This window comes from Lissotriton helveticus, chromosome 8, assembly GCF_964261635.1.
Source record: "Lissotriton helveticus chromosome 8, aLisHel1.1, whole genome shotgun sequence".
Lineage (NCBI taxonomy): Eukaryota > Metazoa > Chordata > Amphibia > Caudata > Salamandridae > Lissotriton > Lissotriton helveticus.
This window is the reverse complement of record NC_136069.1, coordinates 1,193,769,355-1,193,793,139: the sequence shown is the minus strand read 5'-3', so window position 1 is coordinate 1,193,793,139 and position 23,785 is coordinate 1,193,769,355.

Below are 23,785 nucleotides of genomic sequence, written 5' to 3'. Positions count from 1 at the left end.
AAACAAATGTGTGTTACAAGATGCCCCAGGTGTGTGTGTGTGCACATTATTGTGCTGCCTTTTGGCCTGGGTATTGGTGGCTCTAAGGACTATCATCGGCCACGGGCAGAGTGTACATCCTAGATCACATGTGACATACAGTAAACAGTAATGTGTGTCAGATGTGAGACGTTCAGATTCACGTTTGACATACATTGCTTGACTGTAATGAGCGTTATCACTGTGTATGACGTAGCTTCACTGCTGATCCTCCCTCCATCCGAGCACATTCACATGTGTACGCTTCGCAGTAGTAACACTTTCAATAATACTGCACACCATTGACATGCATGTCTGCGCATATCCACAACCTTGACAACGACATGTAATGTTCGCTATTCAATATTTTTGAACAGCATCTCATTAGCGATAGTTGCCGCCCTCCTGATACATGCTACAATAATATAAATTGTGTATTCTGCGATGTCAAAACTGCAAAAGAAACACACATAACTACACTTCCTGTCCAGACAGGACCTGACCAACTCCCAGATCCCTGGAACAATTATTCACACCCCTACACAGGCCTGGCATATGCAAGCCCAGCCCACTTTGTGTACGTATAAATAGGATAATGACGACGCCACGTGTCCCAGGTGATATGGCTGCATTCACCTCGCATATCACAATGCGCAATAAAAAAAAGCGATCCATGACGTATACACCATCCTGCAATCAACACTGCAACTGAATTGTGAACACTGCTTCCTGTAGTGTTTGCACACACAATGACAGCAGGTGAGCAGTGGGGCCTGGGTGCACAGCGGCTCCAAATTAGCCCGGTTCTGCTGGAGGGGTGGGCTGCATCAGCCTGAGTGTGCAGGTGCGAACAAGCGAAGTTCCCTGCGTAATGATGTGATCTCTGACCTCATTCAGTCACACCTCTGTCTCATTTTAAAGACCTGCTGGACAGTACTCTAGGCCTGAGCCAGCGGGCAGCCTGCTCTACAGACACTTGTTGAGCACAGTGCTGCGGGAGGGGTGGGCTGCATCAGCCTGGGTGCGCAGGTGCGAAAAAGCGATGTTGCTGTGCATAATGATGTGATCTCTCACCTCGTTCAGTCACATGTCTGTCTCATTTTATGGACCTGCTGGACCGTACTGTAGGCCTGAGCCAGCGGGCAGCACTGCCCTACAGACACGTGGCATTGGCTTTTAGGGCACTATAGTGAGCTCCTTACTAAGTGTACATGCACACAGGCTTCCGCCACTGCATTACACGCGCACAATATGCTTCTAGCATGAGCTCTGTTCCTTTGTATGTGAATCCTTGTTGTGTTGTAAACGTATCTAGGACCCTAATTAAATATTCCCGATTCATGCCCTTATGTGGTTGTAACAAATCATATCCTTATAAAGGCATAAAAATCATATCCATATTTAGTCATAGCCAATGCAGTCCAAATACGGCAAGGCTACTCCCATAGACTCCTAGAAAGTACAACGCGTTCTTTAAACAAACCAAGCTTCCAGCAGCCCGGGAATTCCCCCTGCTTTTGTTTTGATTTGTCCAAGAACTCTGGAGTCCAGAAAGAACTGTAAGTTCTTAGTGACGTCTTATGTCCAACCTTACGTCAAACTCGGCACCTTCCAGGTATAAATATACCAGAATTTGCCTTAAGCAAACACACAGTGGTTTGGAGCAGATCGACTATCTACTTACCCGAAGCCCAGCTGTAACGAGAGCTGAAGGAAGCCGACCCTCCCATTGACGCACTGAGAGAGACGCTGTCTTTTCTCCTGCCGAGAAATCCAGCTCCAGTGTTTCCAGTCACCCTTGCGGGTTGCTGGAAGATCGAGTCCTGAGAGAGATACAAGACCTCCTTTATTCTATACCCAAGGTATGGAGCTGAATAGATCCTTAGAGAATTCTTGATACAGATTCTTGGCAAAACTATCTTAACTCACTTACTCCTTCCCACGTATTAGGCTTAGGTCAGGTACACCGGGGTAGGCGTATTTTAGAAACACCAGTTGAGCACGTTTAGTCAACTTTTATCATTGTATGTATTTTATCCATTTTAAGTATCATATGGCTCAGAAACCATATCAATGCTTTTACAGTATTATTTCATAATACTCCTTTTACTGTACGCACTTTACTTTATGACATGTATTGCAATTGTGGCAATTCACTTCTCTTGCATGAGAAAGAGGACTGCTCAATAAATAACAACTTTTATTGAAAACGCCCATCTCTCTATTTCTCTGCACTCCTGGTGAAACTAAGCATGCACGATTGACTGAGTGAAATAGCTGTCTATTGTTTTCGCGACTCTGGAGATATACTCCTTCTTCTAGGGGAGCAAAGTTGTCATGTTTATGCGGTTGTCAGAAACTAATCCCTTCTTGTCTATTTAGGAAAGTTAACTCCTTCCTGTTTACTCGAGAAAGTTTCTAGTGACCTCTGAGCTAGCTGGCATTCATTATTAAGTCTAACATATTCAATAGAGACCTAGATGACCTCAGTCCTACGTCTAAACTATTGTTTATGTTATTCCAATGCGCAGAGCCTATTGGGAATATAGGAACTACACTACATGGCGCCCAAGGTTTGGTAAGGCGATAATTTAACGCTAGATACTAGAGTAACTCAGTCGTGCTTTTCACACAGACCCCTTTTCCCGTAAAAACTCCAATAGACGTCTGGAGTGGGTAAAAGGTTAATATCCGCCGGAACTTAGTAGGAAGAGATTCCTATGTATTAGTTTTTGGTTTAGTCAACGTTGAAGGATACAGTGTTCCAAAATATTGTGCACCTAATCTTTGTTTCCTTGAAACTTGCTCTGCAACAAAACTTTCTGTCAGTAAAATGGTGGTAATTGACGATGAAAGGGAGAGAGCTAGAATAGCAGCTCAACTTTTAGCAGATGACACAAGTCTCCAAAATGAAGACCCGAATGTTATAATCATTCCGGTAAATGTAAGAAAAACTATAACTATTAAACTTATAGAAAACTGACTATCCTCAAGAGGTGGTACAGTCATATTTGTGGTAGAGGCCCATGAATATCGGCAGACAGAGGTATTCTATTCATGGATACATTTTCCTGAAGCAAATCCAATAACACACGATTTCCACTATTACAAAATAGAGGAATCTCCAGAGGAATACGCCCCTTTCGAGGATGTTGAAATTCCACTAACATACCAAGAGCACTTGCTCTGGTTTAATGGCGCCCTAAAACATCAAAATCACATCAGCAGGCTCGGTCCACTAGGTAGACCAGGAGCCACATGGCCGGTTCTAGCCAGCTATACACCACATCCCGACATTGAAAAAATGTCAGATCGAGAACTTTTAGCTCAGCTAAAACAACTAATTAAAATACATAGACAATTGGTCCAATATGTCATGTGGACTTCAACAGTCCAACCTGCAATACGAATTCCACAACACACCCCTCACCAGGGGAATACAAATAAAATCACACCACAGACTATACAATCAGTCATTGGCAAAATACCCGCAAAACGGGAACAAATTCCGTTCTGGCTAGCTCAAAAAATCACTCAGAGGCAGTATTTCCTGATACTACTCCTAATGAGAAACACAGAATTCTGACTATCTGTCTTCCAATGGGGATCGCACCACATGTGGAGGACTGTGACACTTGGGGCACAGTCTTTGCTTCGATATACACAAAAACAAATGGTTCCGTCCATGGCGGTTATACCAGACGTACTAAGACAGATTCAAAATGAATATGGTCCAGAACCTGCTTTAACTCTAGGTATAAAATTACTGAAAGACTTTAAGCAAGTCTCGGCTATACTACTCGCCAACATAAAAGGAGAAGCAGCATCTGTGGCGATCCGCCAGAAATTGAAAGAAACAGATATAGCAGAAGAACCTTTTGAACTTGCCAGAATGATAGAAAAATCCTATGAAGAACTAGATAGAGATAGTTTGGGTGGGAAACCACTAAAACCACAACTAACTGAAAATCCTGAAAAAAACCTTTATTAAAAATAATCTCAACACTCCAAAAAAGAGGTGGGAGGGTAATAAACAGACCACTCCCAGAGAAAAAGAATTTGAGTCCAGAGGAAGGTCTCCTCAACGGAGAGGTAGATCTCCAGAACGAGGAGGCAAGTCTCCCCACAGGGAACCCTCTGAAAAAAGATACAACCTTAGAAATAGGGATAATTTGAGGAAACCTGACAGATATCAAGATATTGATACACGTCCCTCTCGATCTTTTCAGAATTCCTCACAGAAATCGGAAAGAAGAGGACGGTCAGAACACAAGGAAGAGCACGTCAAGTCCAAAGACAAGGAACCTGCTCATCAAAGTAAAAAATTACGATATACAAAAAAGAAGGTAGCTAGTATTAAAATAAAACATGCCGAGGATACTGAGGACACAACTGAAAAACTGAGAGTGGGCCCAGACAATGCTAGACAGCGCAGCAGAAGTGACCATAGCTCGCAATATCCTGATGAATCTTCTGGAGACAGTGGACACGAATGAGTACATTCAGGTGGAAATTTTCAATTTCAATTTCAAATTTGCTTTATTCGAGGTTCACTCATAAAAGCATAAAAAATTCCATTGCATTACAGAAAGGATAAAACTAGTTAAAATTTGATGTACAAACAAATGATTTAAAAAACATAATATAGTTACATCATAAAATTACAATATGGATTGCAGATACTCATTTAATATATTGTTTTATCAGATCAATGATACTTTACAAAAAGAAGACATATTCAGCGATCGACGAACTTCTGTCTAACAATCCATGCCCAACCTAAATATTTAGCAGTAGGTATTGATATAGGAAGTAAAGTGCTAGTGCGAATGATTCTTAAGGCTTCAGTACTACTAGTAGTACCTAAAGACTTGCACAGTAGAGTTAACCAGATGCGGCTTGGCATTACATAGGCCGAACAGACAAATAAAAAATGGCCAGTTGTTTCTTTATGTACTCCACATGCCGGACAATTGCTGGTAGACGGACCACCCCACCTTCCTGTAAGAATTCTAAGGGGTAGGGCACCTGCTCTGAGTTGGAAGAGGAGCTTCCTGTCTCTTGGTATAGTTATAGCATCCCAATAAAGCTCTAAGCTAGGGTTGAGCTTTGCTTCTAAGAAGCCTCCAGCCATAGTCGAGGAGCTGGTATCACTCCAGTTTCGATAGGCCACCTTCTCCCAATAAGTATCTTTTAAGACTTTTTTGGATGGAAATATTGCTGTCTCTGGATGTTCCCACAGCATTTGGAGACCTAGAACACCCAACGTTCCTCTAAGTTCATTTAACCAACTAACTTTATGGAAAACGTCAGACGTGATGATGTTTAGGAATCCAACCGCGTAGTGGGAAAGTTCTGGAGTAGTCCAGATCCTATGCCAATGTAAGATTGGACGAAGCCTAGCTAAATCTACAATAGCCTTCCTGCCAAGATCGTACCTGAGTGGCAGCAGGGGAGTACTTGTGGGAAGACCTGTAATAGATCGAATAAATTTGTTTTCAGAAACTTGCAGTGGCTGTAGTTTCTCAAAACCGCACAGTTCAGCGCCGTACAGCGCCGAGCTGAGGACTTTAGCCTCATAGACCTGGAGTGCTGACTTTATTGGTTTGGTTAAAGATTTTCTGTGTTCTATACCAAGTGCTCCTGCTGTTTGCCTATGCCTTAATACCGCCGTATCTATATGTTGGGCCCATCTAGAGTCCTTTGACACATGAATCCCTTAGTACGCAAAGCATTAACCCCCTCTAAAGGGCGACCATTCATGGTGAGTTTATTTTAAAAACCATGAGCTTAGTTTTAGCCACATTAACTTCTAAGCTCTGGTCCCCACAACATTTTTCAAAAATGGATAGGGCATGCTGCAGACCACTCGGGGTCTTCTATAAAATCAAAGTATCGTCTGCAAACATTAAAATAGGTGTCTTGATGCCAGCCAAGGAAGGAGCATCCACATTTGCAGAGAGGATGCGGGCAACAACACCATTAATATACAACGTAAAAAGCGTGGGAGCCATCGCGCACCCTTGTCGAACACCGCGCTGCACTGGAAATTCTGGGGTACCCATTCCCTGCCCTCCCCACTGTATCTTTGCGAAGTTTGCTTCATGGAGCCTCATCAGCATTGTTAGCAATTCTAGGGGCAGGCCCAGGTTCTTCAGGACTAACCACAACTGGAACCTAGGAACTAGGTCAAAGGCAGCCCGCAGATCGACAAATGCCGCGTACAGGCTGCCTTTGCCCAGTAACACAGTCTTCCATTGCAGTAGGGTAAAGCGGAAGACCTGGTCTACCGTGCTGGTGAACTTCCGAAACCCCGCCTGGAAGGGGGACAAAGCATTATTCTCCTTTGCCCAATCAAGTAACCTGTTGACTATCATCCTCCCAACCACCTTTTGGATTGTATCGATAAGGCTTATGGGCCTATATGTTCCAGGTTGTGATTTATCTCCTTTCTTAAATACAGGGATTATCACTGCGCCCTGCCATGATGTCGGGACAGCAGCACCCTGAGCCACTGCATTGGCAAGGAGAACAATATACTTGCTCCAGCGCTCTTTATCATAGATAAAGACGTCCACCGGCACCCAGTCTAAACCCGGTGCTCTACCACTAGCCACTGTGCTAAAAGCCATTGTGACTTCATTGTTACTGAAAACATTTCCTTTGTAAAAGACAGGCCTGAAGCCATCCATCATGTTATCAAGCTGGTTTTGGGCGTACTGTGGTTTGAAGTAATTTACCCAGTCCTCCTGTGATACGTTGTTACTGGGAGGGTCAGATACACCCCCCCACTTGACGATATTCCAGAATTTCCTGGAATCTTTTCTGTCACTGGCTTCCTTTAGATCTTGCCAATGGAGCTCGTCCCACAGTTTCTTGGCTTTTGTTATACACTTCCTATACTCCTTTCTGGCGGTACGAATGATCTCCAATTGTCTACCCTTGATAGCTGAGCCAAGGGCAAACCTAGCATTCGTGCATTCACCATTGTACCACTTAGCCGGCTTGGGGGTTACACCAATATTCTTCTTAGCTGGTTTTAAAAAGTGATCCCTAATGCTTAGAAAAAGGCTTTCATGAGTTTTGGTTACATCATCCGAACCTAGAGCAGATATATTAATTTGTTCAATGGCCAATATGGCTTTATCAGCCTCTTCGACAATACTATCCAAAACCTGTTGATTGGCCATTACATGCACCCATTTTAGCCTGCGCTTATTATTTGTCGGGACAATTGTGGGTGTGCGTTCCACATCCATGTTTGGTTCTCCCTGATCAGATTTCCACCATTTATGCACTACACACAGCGGATTATGATCACTTTCAATTCGCCATTTAACCTCCATATCGCCAACCTGATTCCACAATTTCATGCTACAGAGGACATAATCAATTCTACTGCTATGTCGCCCATTGTCAAAAGTATTTGCCCCTATCTTATCTCCCTCAGTCCTCCCGTTCAATGCCCTTAATCCCCTTTCATAACAGATCGCATTTAAACAAATAACATCCTCAGACCAGCGAATAACAGGTTTCAAGTCTAATTTGGGAACACCCCATTGCCTATCCTCCTCGTCACCAGGAGAGTCATCATAAGTAACCAAAGGCTCGAACGTACGATTTAAATCACCAGCTATAACAATGTTGTTAACTTTGGAGTTAGTTTCTATGAGGGAATCCAGAGCCGCTATCACTTCTGACCTCCCTCCCTTGTTACCCCTAACATAAACATTGTAAACATCAAGCCATCCCAGGGGACCCAAATCAACTCTAATGAGTTGGATGTCTTTACTTTTGGTGGTTACCTCTTTGATATGGAGTGATAAACTCTGCCGGACCCATATGACCAAGCCACCCATTGGTCGCCCCTTGGGACCTTTGGTTGCCGGTACAAAGTAATTTAAATAACCTTGGGCAAAATGAGGTTCGCACAGCCAAGTCTCCTGGAAAATTCACACATCAAATTCGTTAATAAATGTTATCCAATCTGGAGACTGCTGTCTAGAGCGCAAGCCTGCAATATTCCATGAGATTAACGTACCCACGCCAACCCTATTGCTGGTACTTGGAGTTGAGGAGGTGGTAATGGCAGGGATAATAGATGGCACCCTCGCTACCTCACCACTAGTTCTTAAATTGATATAAGCTGGGGGATTCTCCCTACTTTCCTCACTTGTATTTATATTAGATTTTGGAGGGTAGTCAGCACCCATAGTTTCGTTACCGGCTGTCAATACTGCCCCTATCACTCCCTCCCCAAGGATGGCCGACATATTGCCACAACTGCCTTGGATCAGGTCTGATGTACGTCAATCATTATTATTCAACCCAGAGGCAGAGAGCTTGTCAAAGTAATTGAAAGTCGGGATGTTATATCTCGATCTAGTCCCCTCCATCAGTTCTATATTTGATACACTCCCGTGGCGCACGACTGTTGGGGGAAGGCAGGGGTCTTGGGGATAGAAGAAACTCAGATCTTTAGTATCAATACCACTTTCAAGAAAGTGAATAGGCCAGTTGCATATGTGGTGAACCACCCCTCTGTCCCTAAAGTTTATAACAATGCAGTTCCCCGGGAGATCTTTTCTTCGGTGACCCACCCAACTTAGTCTCCTGGCAAATAAGATTTCCCCGCTGACATTTAAGGGAAGAGGCCTGTTGTTGTTTAGCCAGTAGGCAACTTTGTTTCTTAGCTCGGAATAAGTTTCTGATTTCTCTAGGCCTAGTTCCAGAACACCAGTCAGCACTACAGTGTATGGAACTGATTGTGGAGGTAGATCAATATGAGGAAATATCCTCTTTGCTTTAGGGGCTATAGATAGGTCCTTGGCTACATTAATATTTATATTCTCCTGTCCCACGTGCTCTGTGACCTTGGGCAAGCCACTCCCACCTGTTTGCACACCCTCGCCTTCAACCTCTCTCAAATCCCTCAAGGAGTTCCTTCCATGCTTCTCAGTGTGATTTATTCGTTGGGCAGCTAAAGGTCTGGGGGCAGTTGGTGACTGTGTTATATTATTAGGAACACTGGTTTGAGCTCTGGGACATGTTTGAGATGCCATGGCCTTATTATGGATACCATCCGCAAATTGCCTTAGAGTATTGGAGCTAGATATCATTATTTGCTCTAAATGATCGATCTTTTCTGAGATCCGCTTTACCCTTTCAAAAAGTGGGGCCATTAAGGATTTCATGAGATGTTCAACTTTATCCATGAGTCCCTCATTGTAAGTGGAAAATGGTAACGGGGAAACTGGTTTTTCTGCTGGTAAGAGGTTTGGTGAGGGGATACTAGTCGGTATGGGAGTCGAGGGTAAGGGATAATCTAACTGGTTGACTCCACCTTTGGGTATTTTAGGGGCTTTATCTATTTTTGCGATTTTAGGGTATTTTACCCTCTGTACGGTCCCACCGCGTTTCCTTTTATTAACAGAGCCTTGCCCCTGGGCTGTCGTGACTGATTTTACATTTGCTATAGATTCTGTTGGAAGAAGCATTAGTGACTCATTTGATGTAATATCAAGGAGTAATTCCAGACTAGCGTCAGTATTGCTATTCTCCCTGATGATATTTAAGTTTGGGGACGCCTCAATTGAACGGTCAGTTCTAATTCCCCCAGTGGTCCCAATATTAGATGTTAGGTAGCTGTTGCTATGAGACCCAAGGAGGAACGTTTGTTAAAAAGGGATTCCATAGAGAGACGATGCTCAGCAATGGCAATTTCCTTTTCCAGCGCTGTTCTGGCCCTGGTTAGGAGCTGGTCCAGGGTACCAGTAGCGTTACCCCCTTTACGTGTCATTTTAGCCCTGTCCTCAGCCGGCAAATATTTTCACTCCAATCTAGGCTAAACTGTATAACCAAGTCATATGACACGGGTTAATCACAGACAGTTCAAAAGGGTAGTGTAAGTTATAGAGTCTTACATTAATGTCCAGGTCACAGATGGAAGTGGGGTGGCCCAGCCCAGCCTGCTTCGGGCTGTGACGGGCTAGGACGGGCCCGCCCTTGGCCCGGGCTTCGCCCGGCGCTTTCCGCGCGCGTCCTCACGGGACGAGGGACCAGGCGGGGCTTTATGCGCCTCCTGGCGCGCACTCAAGTTCGTTGCGCCCCGTGGAATCCTGGGGGTTGTGGTCTGGAACAGCCTGACCGGCGGAGCCAAGCCCAGCCGGTCAGTTACCGTATAAAATCCCCGGTAGCAGAAGCAACAAAGGGGTGAAGGGGGGCGGAGCCAAGCCCAGCCGCAGGAAGAACAGGGAAAGATTCTGGATTCTGCAGCACCCACGACGATTGAGCAACAACAGGGGACTTAGCCCCAGGCGGGGCTTTATGCGCCTCCTGGGGCGCACTCAAGTTCGTTGCGCCCCGTGGAATCCTGGGGGTTGTGGTCTGGAACAGCCTGACCGGCGGAGCCAAGCCTGGCCGGTCAGTAACCTTACAAAATCCCCGGTAGCAGAAGCAACAAAGGGGCGAAGGGGGGCAGAGCCAAGCCCGGCCGCATGAAGAACAGGGAGAGATTCCGGATTCTGCAGCACCCACGACGATTGAGCAACAAACATTCAGGTGGACACTGCAGACACCAGAGTTAGCATGCCCCATAAATTATACGAAATAACATTGCGTATAGAGGGGGACAAAACTAGGAAAATAAGAGGTCTCTTTTGGGAGAACCTATCTAAAGGCTATGATATCCTTCTAGCAGAAAAATACTGGCCACCAGAGTTTGTCAGGGAGTGCCCACATGGCGAAGAAATGATTATGCCTGCCTTCCCAAAGCACATTCCAATTCATAAAAAATATACATTTGCAAGAAAATGGTCAGTAGCCCAAGCCCCTGCATTATATAAAAATCATGTAGGATGGGATGAGGATTCTCCTCACCATAAAATTCAGTTAAAAAATCAACCTACTGCACAGAGGCAGTATCCTGTTAAGCAAGAAGCTAAAAAGCAAGTCAGGGAGATCTTAGATCAACTTGAATATCAGGGGGTGATTGAAACATGCACCTCACAAATGAACAAATCCTTTGTTTCCTGTCTCCAAGCCAGACGATTCATATCGTCTAGTTTTGGGCTACAGACACCTAAACTCCTGCTGCAAAACATTTGCAGTACAAAACTCACACAGTGCAGCACTAATGAATAACATTGTGCGCAAAAAATATAAAACGACATTAGATATTTCAAATGGTTTCTTTTGTCAAAACATAGCACCTGAAAGCAGGTATTTGACCGCTTTCTTAACAATGGGGGCCCATAAACAATTTTGTCGTCTCCCACGGGGATTCAAGAATAGCCCAGGATTATTCTCAGCCAGGGTAACAGAGTTACTACAAATGTATGATGATGAGGCATTATCTTATGTCGATTACATTTTATCTTACAGACGATGACCTGGAGACACACTTGAAAAGAGCGAACACCATAATACTTGGGTTCGCAGCTGAAGGGTACAAATTCAACTTTAAAAAGTCACGAATTGTCCACCTAACTGTCGTGTTTTTAGGATATGAATTATCAAGTGAAGGCAAAAGCCTAGCAGACAACTTCCTAGAGAAGTGTGCAGTACTCCAAGCTCCAAAAACGCTGAAGAACTTACAATCAATACTAGGTTTCCTGAATTTCGGAAGAACATACATTCTAAATTATGCAGAGAGTGTTAAACCTCTATACGAATTAATAAAACCTGATTTCAAACCAATCAATTGGACTCAGAAACACACAGAAATTTTAAGATCATTACAAACAGACATGTTAGCTAAAACAAAACTGCAGACACGCGCAAATGAACGCAACTTTGTAATCCGAGTCATCCCAGGAAGATGCGGATTAACATACCTGACCTCTAATGAGGGAGAAACGGTATCAATAGCTTATAAATCACACTTGTACACACAAGCTGAAATGAAATTCAGTTCAACTGAAAAAATTCTGACTGCGGTTTAAACTGCTGTAGCAAAAGAAAGAGCCCTAGCCCAAGGCAAGAGCATATCTGTTTTAACAGCAGTATCAGCCCTTGAGGCAGTAACAAGACCACGCATTCCAAATACTGTGGCATTAGATCCAAAATGGATACAATGGGAAAATTCTCTTGCTGCAGAAGACGTGAAACACGCGTTTGATCCGAAAATGAAAAAACTAGAAGATCTAGAATACGAACATGAATATCCTCTGCCCATCGAAAATCTGCCTCTAGAACAATACACCTGTGTAATCTACACAGACAGATTTGCACAACACTACGTTGTGGGAAAACAAACTTACAATGCAGCGTGCGTGATTGTTAAAGGTCGCTGGCACATAGGTAAATTCAGACCGATAATCACCAAAACTGAATCACTCAGAAACTGTACAGCTCAGCGAGCTGAAATAAGATCTTTAAAGATGGCGCTTGAAAATGCCGATCGCGAATTCCCCACACTAATAGTGTGTGATTCGCATTACTGCGTCCAGTCTTACAATAATTCCATGCAGACCTGGATTCAAAATGGTTACAAAGATGAGACAGGGGCCACAATAAAGCATAAAAAGCTACGGGAACAAGTAGTTCTTTTACAGAAAGAACTACGAAAGACTCACGTGATACATACACTGAGTCATCAACGTGATGGCGTTCACGTTGCAGGGAATTCATTGGCTAACACAGCCTCAGCGGCAGCTGTTCAACCGGCTTCCGTAGCTACAAAAAAGCGTTGTAAAAAACAAATAGATGGAGAAACAATGCTGGCGGTAAAAGCCTCATCAAAAGGCAACTATGCAGCATTACCTCTCAACTATCCACTCAATAATACATACATAATTGATGCAAACTCCGTTCCTTTTTGCTCAAATCCCTGGAGTGGGGGATAGAGTAATTCCAAACACGAACCGGAGGGCTTACTTGATACAAGAAGCACACATGGGAATGGGTCTGAGGCACCAAGAGATCTTGAAATCTCTAATAGAACTACAATCACAACACTGGTGGCCGGGGATGAGCGTGCACATTTATAACTTTGCAATGGATTGTCAGAACTGCAATAGAGATTGCAGTTGTGAACCGGACCAGACAATTGCCAGGACACCTTTATTAGAAAGCATTAGGATATCTATACGCAGAAATCCAGACGGAGAAATGCGATCCCATAATTATTAAGATGAGATTCAATTAGATGTGGCCCCAGCGCTCGGCTGACGCCAGAACTGTTATAAAAGATTTGCGAATCTTTATCGGCACATACGCAATTGGCATGCTACATTCTGACCAGGGTCCTGCGTTTAGCTCTCGAGCTTACAAGGAGGCCATGGCCAGCATGGGCATTGCATTGCGGTACTCTAGTCCATTCCATCCCGAGGGAAATGCGGTAGTGGAGAGAAAAACCGTGACATAAAGCAATCTATAACAGCGAGGGTATTAGGTTCGGGTGACGGGTGGGTCAAACATCTAATAAGTGTCCAACGTAGTCTTAATAATCTGCCAAGAAATTCTCTAGGAGGTATCACTTCGTACAAACTTTTGTTTGGTACTAGCATGATCATACAGGATCTGGATTGTCAGACTTCAGTGGTGAAACAAAAAACCTTTGATATCAAAGATTGTTTGGCCATTTTACAGGACTTAAATGAAAAAAGAAGAAGTCTAAGCAACACAAAGCTAAAGCAAACGGCCACTGAAAAAAAAACACCTGTCCCAGCAAGACCTGTCTGGATTCCAAAGATTGGGGATCTTGTCAGAGAAAAGATCGTGGTGAAGAAGGAATTTGGGCCTTTTTACAGAAAAGCAGTACCTGTCTTAGCTGTCAGCGGAACAAGATCAGTAGTACTACCGCCCCTTGCTGGTAAAAAGGGGAACAGAGTTGTATCAATCGACCTGGTAAAACCACAATCATGTGGCAAATAATAAGTAGTAGGCCCAGTGGACTCCCAAGAAATAGCAGAAGACCAAATCTTGCTACAATACAAGAGGTTCAAACTGAAAGACTAATCACATTTGATAAACCTGCAGTGAATAAAAAAGGACTATGCAACAAAGCCATGGAACTTGTGCCTCTTGAAACCCAAATTGCAACAGTTCGTCAAGAAACACCTGTCTACAACGATGTAGCCTCAGACTATACGAACATAACAAAGAAAGATCCAAAGACTAATGGAAATCTGGAAGCAATTCCAACAATTGACAGAACTGCATCTGGCTACTTCATCAATTTCAATGACTTTTCTGATGATCCAAGCGAGCATGAAGAAACGCCAGCAACTAAAACTTTCAAAGAAAAAATGACTGAACTCTTTCATCAACTCAAAGAAACATATCTTATTTCACCATGGATTGAATTATGGATTGTGTTAGGTGTACTTTTCCTCCTGCTCTGGCTGATTTTGGTTTTATGTTTGGGTAGATTTATCGATGGAAAATATAGTACAATGGACACAGCAAGTCAGAACATCAACTTGGTCCTAAAGCCACACAGATCTTCTCACATCGAAAAAAGAGAACTATCATCAGTGAACATCACAGCCAATCCTATACCCGGTGGGGTAGCATGGGACAAAACTGATTACGAAATCTATGGCCCGATTGAGCTCTTGGAATATCCACACCAGTTCAAGGTTTTATTAAGTGACTTTGTATTACCAAGTACTTTCTCTGATGATTGGGACTTTGAAAATATAAATAAAATGATGTCAAATTTAGAAATGTCTTTGGGACACCTTAATGTAGGAACAAGTTTCTCAAAAACATATAAACATAAACCAACAATACCATGACACTATACTTGTGAAGCAATATAAACAACAACTAAATTATGAGAAAATACTGCACAGTTTATTCATTTATAATACAATAATTAAAAAAAAAGCAGGCTGGATCTGGATGACACGCGGGATGCCGTATATCCTACGAAACCGGCGGTATCTCTTACACATGAACCGCTACGATATTTTGAGTTACGCCACTATTTAGGAGTGTGGATGAGATTTATAAGTATACCGAAGAGCGCTTGGTTACCGCGTGTCTAGGAGCTATTACATTTTATTGATTTTTTATTCGTATTCCTATCAGCCCATTTGAACCAGAGATATCGATCATGGGTTACATTGATATTGCAGCCCTGATTATCAAGAAAGATTGCTGGCAATAAGAAGAATTTCCACAATATCACAAGAGTCTTATCAAGGACATAGGAGGTATCTGCCCGGTGGTGTCCTTTGTAATAATACGAGAACTAACTGGGAAGACATTATATGTATTCCTGATGAAGGTGGCTTTATTAGAAGGTCCGCCGAAACGCGTCGCAAGAAACAAAGGAGGATTTTGTCCTACATTAATTGGAGAATAATTCTGACGCTTTCGCTGAATTGATTTTCTGTGTGTTACCTCCTTTTTACAAATAGGAATTTTATTGTTTCCTTATTTTAATTGTCTGTCCCCCCTTTTTTTAAAATATTGTATTATAAATGAATAAACTGTGCAGTATTTTCTCATAATTTAGTTTTTGTTTATATTGCTTCACAAGTATAGTGTCATGGTATTGTTGGTTTATGTTTATATGTTTTTGAGAAACTTGTTCCTACATTAAGGTGTCCCAAAGGGAATATTTTCTTGACGAAAGTCTATTGTGGTACTCCATCCCTTTGGCTGCTGGGGTCCCTCTCTTTTATTAGAGATTTAGAAATGTCAGCACAATTTAAAGAACAAGATTATTTACAGGGTTCATCAAAATATGAAGAAATGTACTGTTTTAATCATTATGGTCATCACTATTTGCATAAATCAGCTAATCCTAGAAATGTGTTTACTTATAATCAATGGGAACACTGTCCAACACCTCCAAAAGGCAGTTCAAAAACATTTTATGAGAAATACCCATACTTCTCAGGGTTTAACAACACAGATCCAGAAACGTTTTATTTTAAAATGTTAAATAAGACAGGAATGAAAAACATGTTGACAAACACTAAATTGATTTATTCTGAAAAATTTTATGAAAAAATTTCTACATTTGGTTTTGATTTTTGGAAAAACAACATTGAGACAAAAACCATCTGGGGTACAAAAGACTGGCAGGTACAAGGTTTAGAATCATTATTTAGAGGCTGCATGATCCCAGAACAGATAATATTCCTGAATGACACCATTCAACAAACAACCTGTTTTGGCCTAGCCTAGATAAAAGACTTAAACAAACCGTCTATTCCAAAGCCCATACCTGATAGTAATAGCACTACAGATGTGGAGATAGACCTATCCCATATTTTTCACCAAAACAGAACAAATGCTGATTGGAAAAAATGGTTGATCTGGCCCACAGACACTAATAACTGTCAAGATAGATTCCTGAACAAAACACAGGGGTTCAAACAGAACAGGCCAGACCCAAGATATTCCCAGAGACAACATCCTGGGATAATTACAACATATAGGGGCCGATTCCGATTCAGGAGAAAAATCCGTCGTACGATTCGTATTCGTAGCCGTTTCCATACAATTTAGAAAAGACCGTCCGAATAGCGTAGTATGATCCAATTTCCGAAAATACATATGAATATCAGTGAACCGTACGAATCACAATCGAAGACCCGTATGAAATGTCGTCGGAACTCCAACCGGACGATTTGTAAACATGCCGTACGAACTAACAAGTACGATCCTGACCGGGGACCAAGTATGCGATTTGTACGGGCAAACGTTGTCCTGCATGAAGCACGATTCGTACGGAAAGCATCGCGTATGAGCGAGCTGCACCAACAAATACGACGCACACACCCCACAATCAGGCGTACACGTACCCTGTGCCCGATAAACGACCCTAACTGCCAGCCGCACAAACAAATACGACGCGCACACCCCACAATCAAGCGTACACGTACCCCGGGCCCGATAAACGACCCTCACTGCCAGCCGCACCAACAAATATGACGGGCATACCCCACAATCAAGCGTACACGTACCCCATGCCAGACAAACGACCCTAACTGCCAGCTGCACAAACAAATACGACGTGCACACCCCACAATCAAGCGTACACGTACCCCGGGCCCGATAAACGACCCTGACTGCCAGCCGCACCAACAAATATGACGCGCACACCCCACAATCAAGTGTACACGTACCCCGTGCCCGATAAACGACCCTTACTGCCAGCCGCACAAACAAATACAACGCGCATACCCCACAATCAAGCGTACACGTACCCCAGGCACGATAAACGGCCCTAACTGCCAGCCGCACCAACAAATATGACGCGCACACCCCACTATCAAGAGTACACGTACCCCGGGCCCGATAAACGACCCTAACTGCCAGCCGCACAAACAAATACGACGCGCGCACCCCACAATCAAGCGTACACGTACCCCGGGCCCGTTAAACGGCCCTAACTGCCAGCCGCACAAACAAATACGATGCGCACACCCCACAATCAAGCTTACACGTACCCCGGGCCCGATAAACGACCCTAACTGCCAGCCGCACCAACAAATACGACGCGCACACCCCACAATCAAGCGTACACGTACCCCGTGCCCCATAAATGACCCTAACTGCCAGTCGCACAAACAAATACGACGCGCACACCCCACAATCAAGCGTACACATACCCCGGGCCCGATAAACGACCCTAACTGCCAGCCGCACCAAAAAATATGACGCGCACAACCCACAATCAAGCATACATGTACCCCATGCCCGATAAACGACCCTAACTGCCAGCTGCACAAACAAATACGACGCACACACCCCACTAAACAAGGCTACAGTCTACACAGCATAGGAAAACAATGTCTTTGCCACATACAAACATACAAACAGAGGGCCCAAGTCACAACCACCCCTTATGACACACCCACAAAAAATTTAAAAAAAGCCACACCCACAAATGGACCAATAAAAGGGCCCACACATACAACCCATCATGCTTTGCAACATACCTATTCTTGCTAAGACACTGACATCACACCAACAACTGCAGCCATACACCTTCACACATACACCCTATCTCATTCACACACACCACCCACTTCACATTCAGACCCACACCCTCATCCATACACACCATCACCCCCCCCATAAAATACACCCCACACCATGACCACAACAAAGAATCCAAAGTTCACTAACCCGGAGATGGAGATCCATACAGATGAAGTCATCAGAGTCTTTCCACAGCTGTTTGGTGCATTGGTCAGACAGATCAGCATAGCTCAAAAGACACGCCTGTGCGAGAGGATCGTCGAGAAGGTCAATGCTGTTGCATCCATCAGGCGCACCAGGGCGGTTTGCCAGAACAGGTGGTACGATCTGCGGAGGATGGTCAAGCGCAAGATGGATGAGGACTACGCCAATGCTCATCACACTGGAGGTGGACCTCCGCGCAGACCTGCACAATACCATCCCTGGGAGGAGAAAGTCATGGCCCTGCTACCACCGGTGGGAGTTCACGGAATCGAAGGAGCCGTTGAGCCTGGTGAGTATAGAAACAACTCATGTATATGTGGGGACTCCCAGCAGTGCCCAACAGTAGGGGGGAGGGGTGTGGGGGGGTGTGGCCATGACTCCCTGCAGTGCCCAACAGTAGGGGGGGTGTGGGGTGTGTGGCCATGACTCCCTGCAGTGCCCAACAGTAGGGGGGTGTGGGTGTGTGGCCATGACTCCCTACAGTGCCCAACAGTAGGGGGGGGGGGGTGTGGCCATGACTCCCTGCAGTGCCCAACAGTAGGGGGTGGTGTGTGGGGGGGGGTGGCCATGACTCCCTGCAGTGCCCAACAGTAGGGGGGTGTGGGGGTGTGTGGCCATGACTCCCTGCAGTGCCCAACAGTAGAGGGGGGTGTGGGGTGTGTGGCCATGACTCCCAGCAGTGCCCAACAGTAGGGGGTTGTGGGGGGGGGTATGTGGCCATGACTCCCTGCAGTGCCCAACAGTAGGGGGTGGTGTGGGTGGGGGTGGGGTGTGTGGCCATGACTCCCTGCAGTGCCCAACAGTAGGGGGTGGTGTGGGGGGTGGGGTGTGTGGCCATGACTCCCTACAGTGCCCAACAGTAGGGGGGTGTGGGGGTGTGTGGCCATGACTCCCTGCAGTGCCCAACAGTAGGGGGGTGTGGGGTGTGTGGCCATGACTCCCAGCAGTGCCCAACAGTAGGGGGTGGTGTGGGAGGGGTGTGGTGTGTGGCCATGACTCCCTGCAGTGCCCAATAGTAGGGGGTGGTGTGTGGGGGGTGGGGTGTGTGGCCATGTCTCCCTGCAGTGCCCAACAGTAGGGGGTGGTGTGGGGGGTGTGGCCATGTGGTCTCCCCTCCAATGTGGTGTGCCTCAGGGCTCCTCCCTGAGCCCCACATTATTTAACATCTACATGTCCCCATTGGAGGAGGTTGTTATCCCGTTCGGAGTGAGCATCGTCAGCTATGCTGACGACACACAGTTAGTGGTGTCCCTTTCTCATCCTAAACAGCAACCTGCGGACCTTTACAACTGTCTGACACAGATACAAGGGTGGATGAACAGATCGTCTCTGAAACTCAACGGGTCAAAGACTGACATTCTCCTCCTCGGTCAGAAGGGGCCCACTTCACTTCATAACATCTGGCCTCCTTGTTTAGGCCCGCTCCCAGATCCGAAACCTGAGGTAAAAAGCCTGGGCGTTTGGCTCGATAAGGAACTATCATTTACAACACAGGCAAATAAGGTAGCCTGGATGTGCTTTGGGCTGCTCAGGTCAATTCGAAAGAACCTGCCCCTACTCCCCCACAACTCCCAAAAACTGCTGGTTCAAGGCCTGATTCTCTCTAGGCTTGACTTTAGTAATTCCATCTACTTAGGGGCCCCAGAGGCAACCCTGAACAAACTACAAAGGGTCCAAAACGCAGCTGCCCGGATCCTCACTAATACCCCTGCCAGAGCCTCGGCCAAACCAGCTATGAAGCGTCTCCACTGGCTTCCGGTGAGAGAACGGGTGATGTTCAAAGCCCTCTGCCTGGCACACAGACTGCTCCAAAACAATGGCCCCCCAAGCCTAAAAAATGTTATCAAACCATACAAAGCCCCTAGATCCCTACGCTCCGACCAAGAACATCTCATTGTCACTCCCAGAGTTAAGAAGGCCCGTACAGGAGGTAGGCGCTTCTCGGTCCATATCGCACGCCTTTGGAACGCCCTACCTCACTACCTGAGAACTGAACCCAACTACCTAAGGTTCAGGAAGCAACTGAAAACTCACCTCTTTCCCTAAACTGTCCTCCCTGCCCCCGCTGACCCCCCAGTCGTATTGATCCTAGCGCTGGGATACCTACGGGTGACTACGCGCTCTATAAAATTAAATAATAATAATAATAATAATAATGACTCCCTGCAGTGCCCAACAGTAGGGGGGTGTGGGGGTGTATGGCCATGACTCCCTGCAGTGCCCAACAGTAGGGAGGGTGGGGTGTGTGGCCATTACTCCAAGCAGTGCCCAACAGTAGGGGCTGGTGTGGGGGGTGTGGGGGGTGTGGGGTGTGTGGCCATGACTCCCTGCAGTGGCCAACAGTAGGGGGGGATGGGGGTGTGGGGTATGTGGCCATGACTCCCAGCAGTGCCCAACAGTATGGGGGGTGTGGGTGTGTGTGGCCATGACTCCCTGCAGTGCCCAACAGTAGGGGGTGGTGTGAGGGTGGGGTGTGTGGCCATGACTCCCTGCAGTGCCCAACAATAGGGGGTGGTGTGTTGGGTGGCCATGACTCCCTGCAGTGCCCAACAGTAGGGGGTGGTGTGGGGGGGGTGGCCATGACTCCCTGCAGTGCCCAACAGTAGGGGGGGTGTCGGGGGTATGGGGGTGTGTGGCCATGACTCCCTGCAGTGCCCAACAGTAGGCGGGTGTGGGGTGTGTGGCCATGACTCCCAGCAGTGCCCAACAGCATGGGGGGTGCAAGGGGAGTGGCAGAAGGCTGCAAGGGGGAGGGTGAGAGGGTGCAAGGTGTATGGTAGGAGGCAGCACTCAACCCATATGGGCCAGGTACACACCCATGCACCATGTTCAATGCACAGGGAGTGTGAAAGTACTGACAAGATAGCTGACACTGGGCCCTGGTGTAGGCAGCACATGGACCTCCTGTGACCAGTGCAAACACTAACACCAGGACAAGTGCAGATATCTTGCACAGAAACTCACAACCACTATCATGGCAGCATGCTTCATGGGGGGACAGACACACCACGAGGGACGCCCACTTGCCAATCACACTCAAACTACTACCATGGCCTGTCACACACACCCCTTACAGAAACTCAGCCCCTGGGGACAGACAATGGAGTGCACCACTGTCACAATCGTCATGTAACAAAACCTCTCAAATACTGATCTGATGACGTATGCTAACAAATAAAGCATAGTGCAGAATCACAAGCCCATTGTGCCTCTCACACAGTGCTGTTGCCACAGCTTTGTGATGCTGTGGATGCACTAAAGTAGCACCATGGACATGGGTATTGAAAAGGTAATGCATCTTAGAGAAGTGCCACGTCCTAAAGCCCTGTGCCTGCAGAGGGTGTACTGCTCCTGGGGGGTTTGGCAGTGGGTGGCCGTCACGGCCCTGCAACCCCTCTCTAAAGTAGCTGGATCAAATCAGCTAAATTCCACTCAGTCGCCATCATAAACATGCAGCATAAAAACCCTGTGCATGCTTGAACCAGCAATAATTATTCAGACTGCATTGTGCAGATTGGGCCACAAGGAGCACATCTGGATCTGTGTGGTGCTGGCCACACAAGCCACAGCAATGGCTGTGACATTCATCGAAAACAGTACCCAACATGTCAAGCACCCCTGAGCACATGTCAATCTCAGCCCTTAACATACACATACACAAGTGAACAATTTCAAAAATACAAAGCAGGGGGAACATTGCTAACGACTATGTATATTACATTTGGATGTTGCATGATAGTGCATTAACAGTGTTTGTCTCCCACACCCACAGGGGAACGTGTGGAAACTACCCCCAACCAGGGGGGAGAAGTATCCCAGTCCCAGTCTCAGCACGGCAGTGACCCCACTGTAACCAAAGCCTCTCAACACACTGTGGATGACCCCAACCAACCAGGCCCCTCTGGATCCCAAACCCCTGCAGCAGCTGGAACAGATACATCTGTGCCAACCGCCACACCCATTCCCGCCACATCCCAGCAGACAGCTCGGAGCCCTGCCCATAATACACAACAGAGCCTGTCTGACAATGAGGGACATCGTTCGCCGGGCACCCATGAGGTGGCAGACGACACCTCCACTGCCAGCACTCATGTGTCCCGTCAACATGATGTGCCCACAAACATAGGCCCGGCTCGTGTGGGCAGGGGTGGTGGGAGTGGCGCAAGGCGGAGGCGAGAACCTGACCAGCCAGCTGCAGGGCCCGGTATGTCCGAACCCTGAGACATCATGGATGAATACCGGCGGGACACCAGGGAGTTCAGCCTGGTAGTGGAGGCCCTCAACAAAATGACAGATCAGCAGGCCCAGCTACATGCCAGTCAAGTACGACACCAGGAACGGATGGAGGCAAGACTGGATGAGCTCATGACGGTGCATCGGGAAACTAACCAATCGCTCCGTCTGATCGCTGTCAACATGCAGCACCCTCCCTGTGTCACGAGGCCAGAAACATCTAGGCAAAGACCAACAACAGGCACAGGGAGGGAGGAGGAGGCAGAATTGTCAGACGGAGAATCCCATGCATCGTCAAGGCCTGCACGTGAGGGTCCCCTAAGGAAGGTGGGTCGTCCACGGTCAAGACGTTGAGAGGCATAGGGCCATGAACAACTCCCAGGTCACCTGGTCTGGCATCTTGCCTTTGTGGGCAACAGCATCACCATATTGACTTTCAGACTCTCCCACATGGACTTCCTGGTCGCAATGTGCCCAATGATGCCAAGCACTGTGGCCTGGACTCTGTTGACTCATACTTTAAGGCATCACATCTCCCGCTGTGAACTTTGGATTCCCCCCTTGTTGTACAGCACCTACTCACGTTACAAGCACAAGAGTAAAAAATAAATCTAACTTGCACAAAAAGCATTGATGTATTTGTATGTACCCAGAGTCTAATACATTTGTGAGGTGAAATGTCTTCAAATGCCACCGTCTCCTGCAAACTCTAGCCATCTACAGACAGGGATTTTAGTCCGGCAGTGGAAACACATAGCTCACAAGATAGCCTAAATTACATACACGGATAGCAATACTCACCCGTCATGGTTACTAACTGCAGAAAATGGGGTTTGCTTGAAATAATGCAATGACAGACAGTCATACAAGAGTGTGTGAGATGTCAAGAGCATGGCAAATATGCTAGGTGTCCACGGAGGGAGCAGCAGGATCTGTGTAATGAGGTATGAGAACTAGCAGCCACATGCTGTTGTACTGTGGATGTGAAGATTGATGGCCTGGCCGAGGGTGCCAACAGGGACGGTGGGCAATAGGGTGTTAGATGTTACACGTCAATATCATTTATTTAGCCTGGGTCTGTGGAGTGCCGAATGAGTGTGGCTGATGAGTATGAAGGTGAACTTGCATTTGACTGTGGGACCATTGTAGGTATCTCAGGCGGATGGTCATGTGGTAGCAGCAGGGGATGTTGAGTATGAGGTGTGTGCATGCACCCTGGATTTCCACAATTACTCCGTAAGTCACGTTCTCGTTCCTGTGTAGAGGTAGTTGCCGTAGTAGGGCTGGCTGGTGTTGTGGGCGGTAACCAGGCTGAACACCACCTTGCCAACAGACATCACCATAGACATACCAGAAGGAAATGACAAATTCCGCTAACACCACA